The 14,426-nt window shown below is 41.0% G+C and overlaps 1 protein-coding gene across 2 annotated transcripts in view; it reads right to left on the bottom strand.

The window, feature by feature from the left end:
- The window catches only part of Ndfip1 (Nedd4 family interacting protein 1), a 46,526-nt gene that overhangs the window by 31,220 nt on the left and 880 nt on the right, over positions 1-14,426 (bottom strand). The window lies entirely within an intron of this gene.

The following is a 14,426-nucleotide window of genomic DNA, read 5'->3' as shown; positions in this document are numbered from 1 at the left end:
ATGTCTACCTGAGTGGCGGACAAAGTGATGAATCAGAGAGATTTGACAGAGTAGGATACGCACAATTCTCACGAGGAAAGGAAAGAGATGCAACATAAGAGCAGTACAGAATAAGGGAAGGAGGAGGCAGTTTTACTAGGGCAGTTTCACAGAGATAGGTTGAAGAGAGAACAAGACAGAGACAGGTGAAGACAGAAGGAGCCAGAGAATGAGAAGGAGCCAGAAGATTAGAACAGATTGCCATTTAGTTTTAGGCCAAGCAGAGCAATTTAGTTAGAAGCCAAGAGTGAAGCCAGATTGAACCAGTCAGCGTGGAGAGGAGTTTGAACCAGAACAGCTGAGTTGAACTGGCCAGTCAGAGTTCAGAATTAGAAAGGGTGAGTTAACTCAGTAGTAAGTCTCAGAGGCTGAAAACATTGTAGGCATAGGTTAGCAGACTTGAGGCAGTAAGCCTCGGAGATAACAATTACTTCTGGAGAATAAAAAATATTTTTACCAAAAGAACTACAATCAAGACATCAAAAGACAACTAAGCTGAGATCCCACTGAAGATGAAAATCATTGCCGGGCAGTGGTGGCGCACACCTTTAATCCCAGCACTTGGGAGGCAAAAACAAAAAACAAACAAACAAAAAAAGACCCTTAAGTAAATGGCACCAAGCTTCAGTAAAACCTGAAGCCAAGAGTCTTCCAGGCTAATGGCTTGCCCTCAGTGGGCTAGGATTTCATAAAGACTGGAAATGTGTTAGGTCTATTTCCCCAAATTCTAAAGGCAGGAGGGAAATCCGTGGTCTTCTGTAGTGCTTATCAGCATGCTTATCAGCATGCTTATCAGCACTTGGCCTCCAGGCTCCCTCAGTGTCACAAGCACCTGTTAAAAGAGTCCATGCTGGCATCCTAGTTCTTCTCACATCCTCCCCTACCTCAGCTTCCCTAGCTCAAGAGTTTCTCTACCCAACCCCCTTCCCATATAATCTATTTCAGCTTTATTGTCATTCTCTCCGTCTCTCCCATCTCCCTCTGTATATCTCTCCTTCCCTCCACCCCCACAACCCTACTCTGTCCCCTCTATCTCACTGCTCTGCTCCTGCTTTTCTCATGGCCAAGTCTACTGGACCGGCTGTAGTGATTTGAATATCTTGGTGCAGGGAGTGTGGCTTTGTTGGAGAAAGCGCATCATTGTGTGGGGTAGCATTTGAGAGACCCTCCTCTTAGCTGCCTGAAAACCATTCTCTTGGCCACAGCTCGTCCAGTGCCATGTCTTCCCCACTCTTTGAAGCCTCCTCTTGTTTATGCTTATACTGCCATTCCTGAAGTAAAGTTTTCAGAGCTTGATTAGACACCTGTCTTGCTCTCATTTTTCGTGTCTCTTGTCCCACCTCAGTCTCTCTTGCCTGCCCCTAGGTCTCTGCTGAACACTCCGTGGGTCAGGGCACCTCTGTCTGTTCTCTCATAGCTACAATAAAAACTTTCCCCTTAACCATCCATGGAACAGTCATGTCCTCAGTTTATATACACTAAGGAGGGACAACTCCCCAGTCTCAGTTAACACCCGGCCTCAAGCAACAAATCCATAAGGATGTTCAGAGCAACCATTCATAAAATTACAGGGGCTAGGATGACAGCTCAGTAAATAAAGTTATTGCTGTGCAAATGTGAAGACCTAAGTTCAGATCCTACCAGGCCTGAGAACTGCACTCTCCGATGACCACGAAGTAGTGAAATGGCCAAATACCACAAGGGTCAGGACAAGCCCATTGTAAAATACATGATTGTATTTTTTATTATTTTACAAATTACCAAGTATATGGACATATAGGGGACACAAAGGTACTTATGCTCCACATTTTAAACACACAGGTTTGTCCTTCAAAGTTAGAAAGATGTCTAACCTGTTTCCAGTTTTCCACACACAAGGCTGGGAATGGATGTAGCTAATGGCCTGATGACCTCTGTGCTAACCCTATGGCCAGAGCACACCTGGCTCCCCTAGCCTCTTATGTTTATTTCAGCCATTCTCCCCATCTCCTCATACCCTTACACTGAGCACTGTTTTTCAGTCAATCTCTAGAACCCATCTCTATGGAAGAGGCCCTATGTAGTTTATAAAGAGTTTCAGTGTAATCATGTCTTAAGCTTTGACATAAACATAGGATTCACTTAGGAAACTTTTTTCCAAATCGTGTTGTGTTTAAATATACCTAAAAATAGCTAAGTGGTGGTGGCCCATACCTTTGCAGCACTCAGGAGGCAGAGGCAGGTGGAACTCTGAGCTCAAGGACAGCCTAGTCTACAGAGCAAGTTCCAGAACAGCCAAAGCTACACAGAGAATCCCTGTCTAGGGGTGGGGCGGAGAGGGGGAAGCTACCTAAAATAAATATCCAATGCCAGACCCTTGAGGTCTGCACTAACACCAGCTACTGAGTCTGCTGGCTATGGTGAGTACAGAGACACCCCCCAAAACACTGTACAAGCTAGGGTCTCCTCCCATGCAGCTCACTAGTAGAACACCTATCTACCATACAAGGTTCTGGGTCCAATTCTCAGCACTGCAAAAAATTTTTCTAAATTAGCTGGGTGTGCAGCACATACATTTAATCATAGCATTCAGAAAGACAAGGTAATCAGTCAAATCTGTGAATTTGAGGCCAGCTAGGGTTACACAGTGAAACCCTATCTCAAAAAAAAAAATTATTAAATTTAATGAAGGCAGGTTATCTAGTTATTGTCTAGCTTTCTGTTCTTTGCAATATATACAATAAATTTTCTTTCTCTAAAAAAAGGTGGGCTGGAGAGATGGCTCAGCAGTTAAGAGCACTGACAGCCCTTCCAAATGTCCTGAGTTCAAATCCCAACAACCATATGGTGGCTCTCAACCATCCTTAATGAAATCTGATGCCCTCTTCTGGTGTGTCTGAAGACAGCTACAGTGTACTTACATATAATAAATAAATCTTTAAAAAAAAAGGTAATTGAAAAATGTACTTACAGACGAATGCTACAAGCAATGAAGGGACAATGACAATGGCCCCATGAGGAAATTGTGGTACATATAAGGAAAAATTTGGTATTTTTATCAAATTGTAATTCCTAAAATGCTTTTCCTTCTTAAAAAAAAAAAAAAACCAACCAACTGACACTAAATGCAATTTAGATACAAGGCTGAAAGTCAAGAGCCTTGCTGTGACGTAATTACATTGCTAAATTGTGTGCTGTTTGAATTTCTTGAAAAGCTGGCTCTGGAAATGGAATTACTCTCTTCCCCTTCAGAATCAAGCATGTTTAGCTAAAATGTCCTTCAAAGTCTCTTATCCAGGGATGGACTGGCCCTCTTCCCTGTAGCAGGAGGAAAGAAAACAGCAAAACAGCCCACAGGTAGGGACACTGTGCCTTTGACTAGAAAGTGAACTATTTTCAACAGGGGTATTACTGTTTATCCCTAAAAGTGAAAATGCCATGAGAACACAGCCATAAAGAGAAAGCTCAATAAGCAACTCCAGCAGAATGCCTCAACTTCCTCAGTAGGTTTCTGCTGGGTGTTGTAAGCACCAGATTAGATGGTGTTATCTGCTGCTATTTCTTTCACTTGGGAGCCTCACTAGATGGGACATTCTGCTCTACCTAGGTGTCCTTTCGATCCAGACAGAACTCCCGCTGGCTGCCTCAACTTGTTTTCCCAGTTATTTCTGGTCATCGCTTATAAGCCCTCAGTTTAACAGTGTTTTGCTCTATGCCTGCTGCCTGCTTCTGTCTGTATCATTTGTTATTTGCTATTTGTTCTTTTAATTTTGCTTGATGTATACTTACTAAGCTTATTCATTTAAAACAAAGGCCAGGAACACCTTTAATTTCAGCACTCAGGAGACAGAGGCAGGTGGGTTTCTGCACATTCCACAATGGTCTGTCTGCTCTATAAGTTCTAGGCCAGCCACAGCTATAAAGTGAGATTCTAACAAAAACCAAACAAACCAAAGAAGAGAAAACCTATAAAGCAAACAACAAGAGAAGAAGTAACATCAAAATCCTGGAAGCTACAAGTGAGGTGGGTTCAGCAGATGGGGAAAGCTGAATCTTAAACCAGAGCACAAAACAAGCAACCTGATTCACATGCACAAAAAACTCAGAAATTGGCAACACAAGGTACTGATAAGCTGGGCTGAAAAAGATGTGCAAACAGAAAGGAGGGTTACAGGAGCAGTTATACACTGGAGCTCCCAGATTTCCTTTAGAAGGCATGAGCTTCCTCTAGCAGGTATGAGCACAGCATCTATCCCCAATACAAAAAAAAAAAAAAAAAAAAAAAAGCTATTCTTTGCAAAGTATTAAAAGACAGGGCACTTTGGGGAGACATTGGACTTTTTTTGGTTTTTGTTTCTGTTTGTTTTGGAGACAGGGTTTCTCTGTGTAGCCCTTGCTGTCCTGGAACTCACTATGTAAACTAGGATGGCCTTGAACTCACAGTATCTGCCTAGTACCTGCCTGCCTGTGTCTCCTTCGTGTTAAGACTGAAGGCATGCACCACAATTGCCCAGCTAAAACATCGGAATTAAGGAAATGGGTGACATCTAGAAAAAGACGGTTGGGAGATTTGTATACTAAATGCTGAGATTTCCCAATCTCTTCCCCTCATCATCTTTAAAAAAATAAAAATAAATTAATTAATTAATTAATTAAAATTTCCCAAGACATTTACAAAGGCAACATAAGTAAATTTTCTAAAAAGTATGTACCTTTTAAAAATAGAAAAGGCAAGCATGACCATTAATAGGAACATAGAAAACTCTCTATTTTCCTTGAAAAAAAATATTTTAAAAGAGAAAGACAATTCATTTACACGGAGGTGTAAAACCTATAGACCTTTACACCTAAACACTGAATGGATCTTAATATATGAATATTAAAGATCCATTTAGACCAAGCCAAGCATAGGGCACGACTTTAATCCTAGGTAGAAAGCAGATCTCTGAGTTCAAGGCCAGCCTGGTCTACACAGAGAGTTCCAGGACAGCCAAGGCTGTATGAGACTCTGTCTTAAGAAAACAAAACAAAACAAAAACCAAATGAAAAAAATCAATTTCAAGCTGGGCAGTGGTGGCGCATGCCTTTAATCCCAGCACTTGGGAGGCAGAGGCAGGTGGATTTCTGAGTTCAAGGCTAGCCTGGTCTACAGAGTGAGTTCCAGGGCAGCCAGAGGTACACAGAGAAACCCTGTCTCAAAATGCCAAAAAAAAAAAAAAAAAAAAAAATCAATTTCACTGGCAGGATAATGGGCAGACCATGACAAAGCCATGTCTTATAGATGCAGGAAACCACCTCTCTCAGGAGAGTAGGGAAAGGTAACTCTAGAACCTAACAGTTGGCATCTATGTGTGTGCCCTGTCTTCTGGAGAATAAGAGTTTCCCACATGCACCTGAGTTAATTATTCCAGTACCACCCAGCAGTGGTGGCACACACCTTTGATCCCAGCACTTGGGAGGCAGAGATAGGCAGATTTCTGAGTTCGAGACCAGCCTGGTCTACAGAGTGAGTTCCAAGACAACCAGGGCTACACATAGAAATCTGTCGGGGGTTGGAGGAGGAATTCAGGTACCACTGTATATATATATGCATACAAAAACTAGAGAATTAAGTAAACAGATATTAAATGGTAGGAGCCAAATTTCTGGTTATTGAAGTGGGTGTTTACAGATTAGCTGTATAAGCCGATGTGATCCACATGCTTGAGTTAGAGTTGAAGATACAGTATCAACTTGGCTTTGGATAATTTATTTATGCAAATACTGTTTATAGGGCTGAGGGTGTAACTGAGTGCTAAAGCACACGTGCAGCACATAGAAGACCAAGGGTTCAACACTCAGCACTTAAAAGAACAAGTGCACAGGCATTTTCTGGCTTTGCTACTTTAGAAGACCTAGAACTAACAATATCCAGGGCAGACCTGGTTTCTGGTATCATTGTCTAAAAAGGAAGCAGGGTTTCTTGGGGAGCATGAATCATTCTAAGATGGTATAAGAAAGGAGAAAACTAGTCTAAAAAGTAAGAGGTAGGTATGTCAAAAGGAACCAGGTATAGGACACAAGACCAACTGAGAATTCCCAATGGTCGAAGCCAGCACTATACAGTGTACTGGAATTATGTTCCCAAATAAATATTTATGAATCCATAGAGATATATGAGTAAGCTAATGGAGAAGAAATAAATAGGGATGGAGAGGTGGCTCAGCAGTTAAGAGCACTGACTGCTATTCAGAAGGTCCCGAGTTCAAATCCCAGCAACCACATGGTGGCTTACAACCATCTGTAATGAGATCTGACACCTTCTTCTGGGGTGTCTGAAGACAACTACAGTGTACTTACATATAATAAATAAATAAATCTTTTTTTAAAAAGGAAGAAAATAATATATAATAATATGATAATTATAATATTAATAAATAATAAAGGAAGAAATAAATAAAAAATGGCAAATAAGCCAGGCAGTGGTGGCGCACGCCTTTAATCCCAGCTACTGGGAGGCAGAGGCAGGTGGATTTCTGAGTTTGAGGCCAGCCTGGTCTATAGAGTGAGTTCCAGGACAACCAGGGCTATACAGAGAAACCCTGTCTCGAAAAAAAACAAAACAAAACAAAAAACACCCAAAAAATGGCAAATAAGGGGCTGGAGAGATGGCTCAGTGGTAAGAGCACCGACTGCTCTTCCGAAGGTCCTGAGTTGAAATCCTAGCAACCACATGGTGGCTCACAACCATCCATAATGAGATCTGACTTCTTCTGGAGAGTCTAAAGACAGCTACAGTATAATTACATATAATAAATAAATAAATCTTCTTTAAAAAATGGCAAATAATATGTGTTAATACTCTGCTTGCAGTGTTAGCCCCACCCCTTCCATATGAGCTGCGAGTGCTACTGTTCTCACTGGGAGTTCTCTACACAGCATGGAAGAGGGACAGAGGACCTTTACAGAAGAGAACTGTGGGGAGCCGTGAATCTTGAGAGGCATTCGCCATGGCAAGATGGCGCCTACTTCCGCTGTTAACTCCTAGTGGACAACTGTTTGCGCATGTGCATGGAGTGAAAAGGACGCCAGGTCACGGCCCATCCCCAGGGCCTTACATAGGGTAATGAGCGAACAGCCAATCATGAGCAGACACGCCACGCTGCGGGCAGATACACTGCACTGTGGTGTATATAAGCAGTGCAGATTTTGGGTTTGACCCTTTTTTTCCTATGGATGGAGACAAATAAACAGTTGCTGCAGAAGGAACCTAGTGTCCACGTGTCTTCTTCCCGGCGCGGGCTACAGAGAACCAGACAAACACAAGCGGTTAGTCTTGCTGTGTACACGTCTTTGAGCAGATGTGTTCAGCCATGAATGGAGACCAAAAGTAGATAGAAGCTATCTTCCTCATTTGCCATTTGTCATTTTAATTTTAAGGCAGTATCTCTCACTGAACCTGGAGCTCCTGGAGTCAGCATGGCTGACTGGCCAGTAAGCCCTCAGGGACCCTCCTGTCTCTATGCCCAACTCTGGAGGTAAAGCACATAAGATCAGCAGCCTGCACTGTGCATGTGTGCTGGCAATTAGGACTCAGATTCTCATGACTGCAGGGACTTTTACTGAGCCATCTCTCCAAATTGTTGGCAAAATAAGAAATACATAGCCTGGTGTGGTGGTGCACACCTTTAATCCCAGCACTTCAGAGGCAGGGGGATCTCTATGAGTTAGAAGCCAGCCTGGTCTGCATACTAAATTCCAGGGCAGCCAGGACCCTGTCTCAAAAAACAATAACAAAAAACAAACCAAAAAGAAATTATGTATTCAGAAAACTGGGTGAGAGACTAATTTACAGGCAGGGTGTACTAGGTGCTATCTACCACACTTGTTCTAGCACTACACTTGAATTAATACAAACTGTTTTTCTACCTCCAGCTGCCAGAAGCAACTGTCACTAAAAGGTTTGCAAGTCCACTAGATTTGATACATGTTTACCAGTTGCCTAGTTTATTGGCAACAATGACTTGAGGGGGGAAGACTATTTTCAACCTTATTTTCAGCATTAATCTACAACTAAAGTAAATTTTTTTTTATCTAAGTAGGTATAGTCCTTTACAAGAATATGGTTCTCACAAAGCAGTTGTATTTATCCAAAAATAACATCAAAATAAAGAAATCAAAGATTCATTTTAGGGCCTTTGTAATCACACCATTGTGAAAGCTAAAGCACAAGGGTCCCAAGTTCAAGGCCTGTCTGTGCTACAGTGAAACCCAGTCTAAAGCAAAACATCAAAGTCATTCTCAGGGTAAGATTTATTTTTATAACTTAATATAGTATAGTGTATTGTAACTGATATTTGAAATAAACATGTATGTCCAGGATCAGCAGAGAAATTCCCTAGGGCAGCACAACTAAGTCTTGGCTTCTGTCCAAACCAGGAAGTTCTGTTCTGTTTACAGAGCACACAGTGATGAAGCCAGTAACTCCCTCTTAACAAGTGGTGGCCAGTGGATGCAGCCAGAAAGCAAGAATGGATCAAGAATCCACCAGTGCCACAAAAAATGAACAAGGCTTGCCAAGAGTGAGCCAATTCAAACACATGGGATAATCACAGTTCTGTGGTTCCTGACATTTTCAAATATTATTTCCATATTTCTAACAGATTAAAAAGAGCTCTCAGGGCTGGCAAGATGGCACTAGCCACCAAGCCTAACAACCTGAATTCCATCTCTAGGACATGAACAACAAGAGAAAACCAGATCCTGAAGGTTGTCCTCTGACCTCTACCCACACCCACAAATAAATAATATAATAAAGGTTCTTGTTAAAGTTCTTATGATACTAACCCCATGTGATATATCCACTTGAAATATCATTCTTTTTCTGTATTTCACATAAAAATGTATGTACATGAAATAACAGAACAGTGGTATATGTCTATGACCTTAGCACTTGGAAAACTGAGGCAGGAGGACTGTTTCAATTTCAAGGCTAACCTGAGCTACACAGAGTTCTAGGCAGTATAAGATCCTATTATCTCCAAACATATAAAATAAAAATAATAACCAAAAATCATATAATTGATCCCAAATATAATATGAATATAAATGAAATAATAATGACTATTTATTGGTATTTACTGAATGCAGGTGATGATTTCCATATGTTTATCACACTACCCTATTTGGTATGTATTTGAAATACTAATTATAATCCCAGAACTTGGAAGGCAGGGACAGGTAGGTCTGTCTCTGTCAGTCTAAGGCCAGCTTGATCTACATAGCAAGTTCCAGAACAGCCAGGACTACATAGTTAGACCTTGTCTCTCCTTACCCCCCCCCAAGAAAGTTGAAAATATAATACTATTACTTCTGACCTAAAATAATTTCAGGTCAGATGTGGTAGTACACACCTTTAAAACCAATTTATAGGTGAGAGAGACAGTCAGAGCTCTGTAAGTTAACCTGATCTATATAGAGAGCTCCAGCCCAGCCTATGTGAAAAGACAATTATAGCAATAGCCATTTCTCCAAAAGCAATATACAAACAGCTAATATACTTACATAACTAATCATTTAGGGAACAGGAATCAATACTGCAAAGGAGATAGCTTCACAACCACCAGATAGCACTAAGAAACCAGAAGAGGCTGGGCGGTGGCAGCACACGCCTTTGATTCCAGCACTTGGGAGGCAGAGACAGGATTTCTGGGTTTGAGGCCAGCCTGGTCAGAGTGAGTTCTAGGACAGCCAGGGCTACACAGAGAAACCCTGTCTTGAAAAACCAAAAAAACAAAAAACAAACAGAAGAGGGCTGGTATAGAGCTTGCCAGCCATGAACAAGACCTGGCTTCTGTCCCTAGCACTGCAAAACATAAAATAAAAAAAAAGGGGGCTGGTGAGATGGCTCAGAGAGTGAGAGCACTGACTGTTCTTCCAAAAGTCCTGAGTTCGGATCCCAGCAACCACATGGTGGCTCACAAGCACCCGTAATAAGATCTGACGCCCTCTTCTGTCAGAAGACAGCTACAGTATATTATGCCAGAGCGAGCAGGGTGGTCCTGAGTTCAATTCCCAGCAGCCACATGATAGCTCATGGCCATCTATACAGCTACAGTGTACTCATACACATAAAATAAATAAATAAATCTTAAAAAAATACTTAAAAAAATAAGAATAATCAAACTGTTGATGAGAATATGAAGAAACTGGAATCTTTATACAGTGTTGGCAACAATGCAAGATGATGTGACTGCTATGGGTAACAGAATAGTTAGTTCTAAGAAAACTTAAAATAGGATTACCAAACTATCCAGGAATTCTACTTCTGGATAAATTCTCATAAGTCTCAAAATCAAGGCCCAAAAGAGATTTTTACACCCATGTTCTCAGTGCATTATGCACAAAGACTAAATATCCATCAGTAAATGAATTTATTTTTTAAATGTAGCATAGGCAGTCCTGGTGGCATCAGCCTGTAACCCCAGAACTTGAGAAGTGGAGGCAGGAAGATCAGGAGTTCAAGGTTAGCCTCAGACAGAGAGAGAGAGAAAGAGAGAGAGAGAGAGAGAGAGAGACAGAGAGAGAGAGACAGAGAGAGAGAGAGAGACAGAGAGAGAGAGAGAGAGAAAGAGAGAGAGAGTAAAATGAGGTCAGACCAGGTACAAGAGACTTCATCTCAAAACAAACATACAACAAAATATTGTTCAGCCTTAAGAAAGAAATTCTGACACCTACTATTTGGATGAGCCTTGATGATAGGCCAAAGAAAAAAGAAAGTTACAAGAGGAGAAATAACTGATTGCACTTACACTGGTGTCTAGTTGACAGGCTGGAACAAGCAAGCAGAAGTATTGTTTAATGGGTACTAGACACAGGGCTGGTTTCATATATATGTGAATCCACTTAATGCTGGCAGACTTGTACTTAAAAATGCTTAGGGTTGGAGGTGCTCAGTGGCAGAACACACAGCTACTCCCTAGCACCCAAAGAGGCAAGGGAATAAAAAGCTAATAGGTATATTTTGTTTGTTTTATACAATTCTAAAAATTTTTCAAAGACACAATTTATCTATCTTCCATAAACAATGTACCTATGTTTGTTTAAGACAGGCTTTCACTATGTAGGAGGCCAACATCCTACTGCCTCAGCCTCCAGAGCACAAAATCACATGAGTGTACCAACCACTATGTCCTGCTTCAAGATCTTTCATACATTTTCTTTGATAACTAACATTTGGCTACAAACACAGTAAATAACCTTTAAAACTGACAGGACACAAAGGAGATAACCTGTGATACAACTACAACTTCTGAAACTTTATAACAAACATGCACATGGGCACTACCCTGCCCTTCTTCTAAGAACTTCACCAAATAAAGTTCTGCCTGTTAAAGAGATGGCATTATTTTCCTAATCTATCAAAATGCCCTTGCAGAACATTCAGAGAACCCAAAAAAGCTATCATCCTCATGCCTGGTTTATGATGTCATCTGGAGTGCTATACACACTTACTGGTGATGACTGCAAATAAGCAACTTCCTCAGCAGGCTACGAGCTGTGTCTACAACAGCACATTCTGTGGCTTGTTGTCCATTTACATAGAATTCAAATATCTCAAAACATCTGGCACAAAGTAGCAAAATTCATGATATAGGGGCACAGATTTACTGCAATTGCAATAAGGATGATGGATGACCAGCAATTGATGTCCTCCTTGAGCTAGGGACAACAATGAGCCTACCTGAACCTTTCTGAAACTCTGTTCAATATATATTAGATATAGTCTCAGTTTTAAAACTGCAAAAAGGAGGAAAAATCATGCTACAGGGAAACTAAGGCCAGCCTGTCTATGAACTGTCAGTATACTAAATTCAAGTTGTCTATACATCAATAAAAACCCATAAAAGCAAAGGAGGCCAGCAGTGTTAGTAGTTCTGAATGAATCACAAGGCTTTTTATTAGAGTCACTTGGCTGGAGGACCACCTCAGATTAACAGATCAAAAGAAGTCACAACAGCCTTATGTGACAGCCTAAAGAGTAGCATGTTCCTATCAAGTGGCCTGGCTAATTCACCAGCATTCTATAATTCAAAGGCCTTTTAAATATGTATAGCTTCTGATTACACACTACAAAAGAACAGTTACAGGTGTTTGGATAACAAACTTCAATAAGTGTTAAAAACTATAAACATTCTTAGGAACTATCAACAGGTAACTAAGTCATGGCTCAGCCATACAATTACATGCCACACAAGCATTAAAAATAGCTGATAGAGGGGCTAGAGATATAGTTCAGTGGTACAGGGCTTTTGTAGAAAGTTAAAGTACCCTACCTTCAACACTGAACAGAAAAAAGTAAAGAAAACCAGGAGATTTGAAGATCCAATATTACTAATGATCGTGTGCCTTTGTACATGTATATGTGCACAAAAAACACATGAAAGTGAATGCACATGCCTGAGACTATGGACACATCCAAGTGTGATTAGGAGCTCATGAAATTGCATGAATGTATTCCTACATTCATATGCCTGCCTACATTCATGAGTACATAATATACATGTATACATATGTATCTGCTAATGGATACAGCTGTCTTTGAGTCTCTTATATAGGCGAGTAACTGAATGCTCTTGGTATCACAATTTAGCAGTTTTGTGAACTTGAGCAAGTCACTGAGACCCTTAGAGACTTTGCCATCTATAAAATGAGACCAAACCTTGACTCATAAGTGTTGTAAGGATTCAATGAAGATGGATGTAAACCACGTCTGCTGTGACTGGTACACAGTCAACACCAGCACTCCTTATCTGTGCACATGCACACTAATCACACTTTTGTATATTTACATAGCTCTATAAGCATATGTGCCCACACTGGGCAGTGGTGGTGCATGCCTTTAATCCTAGCACTTGGGAGGCAGAGGCAGGCAAGTTTGAGTTCGAGGCCAGGCTGGTCGACAGAGTGAGTTCCAGGACAGCCAGTCCTATACAGAGAAATCCTGTCTCCAAAACAAAACAAACAAATAAAAGAATATGTGCCTATATATAAACGTTTGGGAATAGATTTGTTTGGCTAGATTTTTTTGGCTTTTAATGTTTTATAATTTTTTCTAAGATTTTTTTTATGTTTTATTGAAGATTATTTTTTCAAATTTATTTTGTTGTTGTTAAGGCAGGGTCTTCCTGTATCTCAGGCTGGGTTAAAATTATTTTGGCTATCCAGGCTGGCCTTAAACTTTCAATTTTTCTGCTTCAGCCTCCCAACTGCTAGGATGGCAGACATGAGCCACCATGCCAAGCAAACTAATTACTTTGAGAGTAACGATATTAAAGATGGCCCATCTCTAACATAACCTAAATTCTGCATAATTAAAAAGCTATTAAACACTAAGCCAACAAAAGCATAATTTTAATACTCTAACAATTTTTCTGTATTATAGCAGTCAACCAGCATTATACCCCATAGCTCAGTAAGATGGCAGTACAAAGAAAATCCACAGCTCTTCTGCCCATCCAAGTCAGGAAAGAAAAGATTGACACTAGAAGGTTCAGAGGATTTGTAAAGACGGCGATGGAAGTCTAATGACATCTATGACTCGAATTTATTAAAGCTGGGAAGCACCCGGAGTCTCATCCAAGGTCATCGAATAAAGGCTGTGAAGACGTAAGGATCAGTCTGTACGGCCACAATTTGGGGCGTTTATGAAACCAAGAGGCTAAATCCTTAACTAGTCTTTTCAGAAGTCTGAGCAGAGGCGGAGGCGGAGGCGGGGAGGGGGGGGGTGGGAAGAAGGGCGGATTACAACGCAACGCTGAAGACAGCAAAACAAACCTGCAACTGACCGCGACAGGGTTAATCTGCAACACGCTTTAATCGATCTGGTTTTATTTCTACAACGTAGTAAACGTAGATCGCTTGATTCACGCCATTTTATGTCGAAAAAGCAGGATTGACATTTTTTTGTATGCAAGTAATACTGAAAACATTTGAAATTGACAAAACAGAAGCAGCTGCCTGCGGTTCTATCAACAATTACCTGGCTTAACTCCCACGATTACGTTATATTTAGATTAATACCTAATTTTTTCCCCAAAAAAAGATCTCTAAATTCCCGAGGAAACCCAGTCACATGCAGGGAGGGGGAAAAAATAATCTCTTTTCCCCAGGGCCTCAATTTGCAGAACCACACAGCAGATAATAACCCAATCATCTGAATATATTTCCTCCCTAGATATGCTATTAAATCTCTTAAACATCATTTCTAAGCGAGCAAAATACATCCGGGCACACGCCCTGCAGCCTCACGTAGCCCTACATTTTGGGGCCTCTCCAACCAAACATCGCCTCTTCCAAATCGATTGAAAGCTGCGGGCTCCTCTCTCGCTTCGGTTTTCTCTCTCTCTCTCTCTCTCTCTCTCTCTCTC

The sequence above is a fragment of the Mastomys coucha genome, unplaced genomic scaffold, assembly GCF_008632895.1.
Source record: "Mastomys coucha isolate ucsf_1 unplaced genomic scaffold, UCSF_Mcou_1 pScaffold13, whole genome shotgun sequence".
Taxonomy (NCBI): Eukaryota; Metazoa; Chordata; class Mammalia; order Rodentia; family Muridae; genus Mastomys; species Mastomys coucha.
Note: the sequence above shows the minus strand (reverse complement) of the source record. Positions and strands in the feature narration are given on the sequence as shown.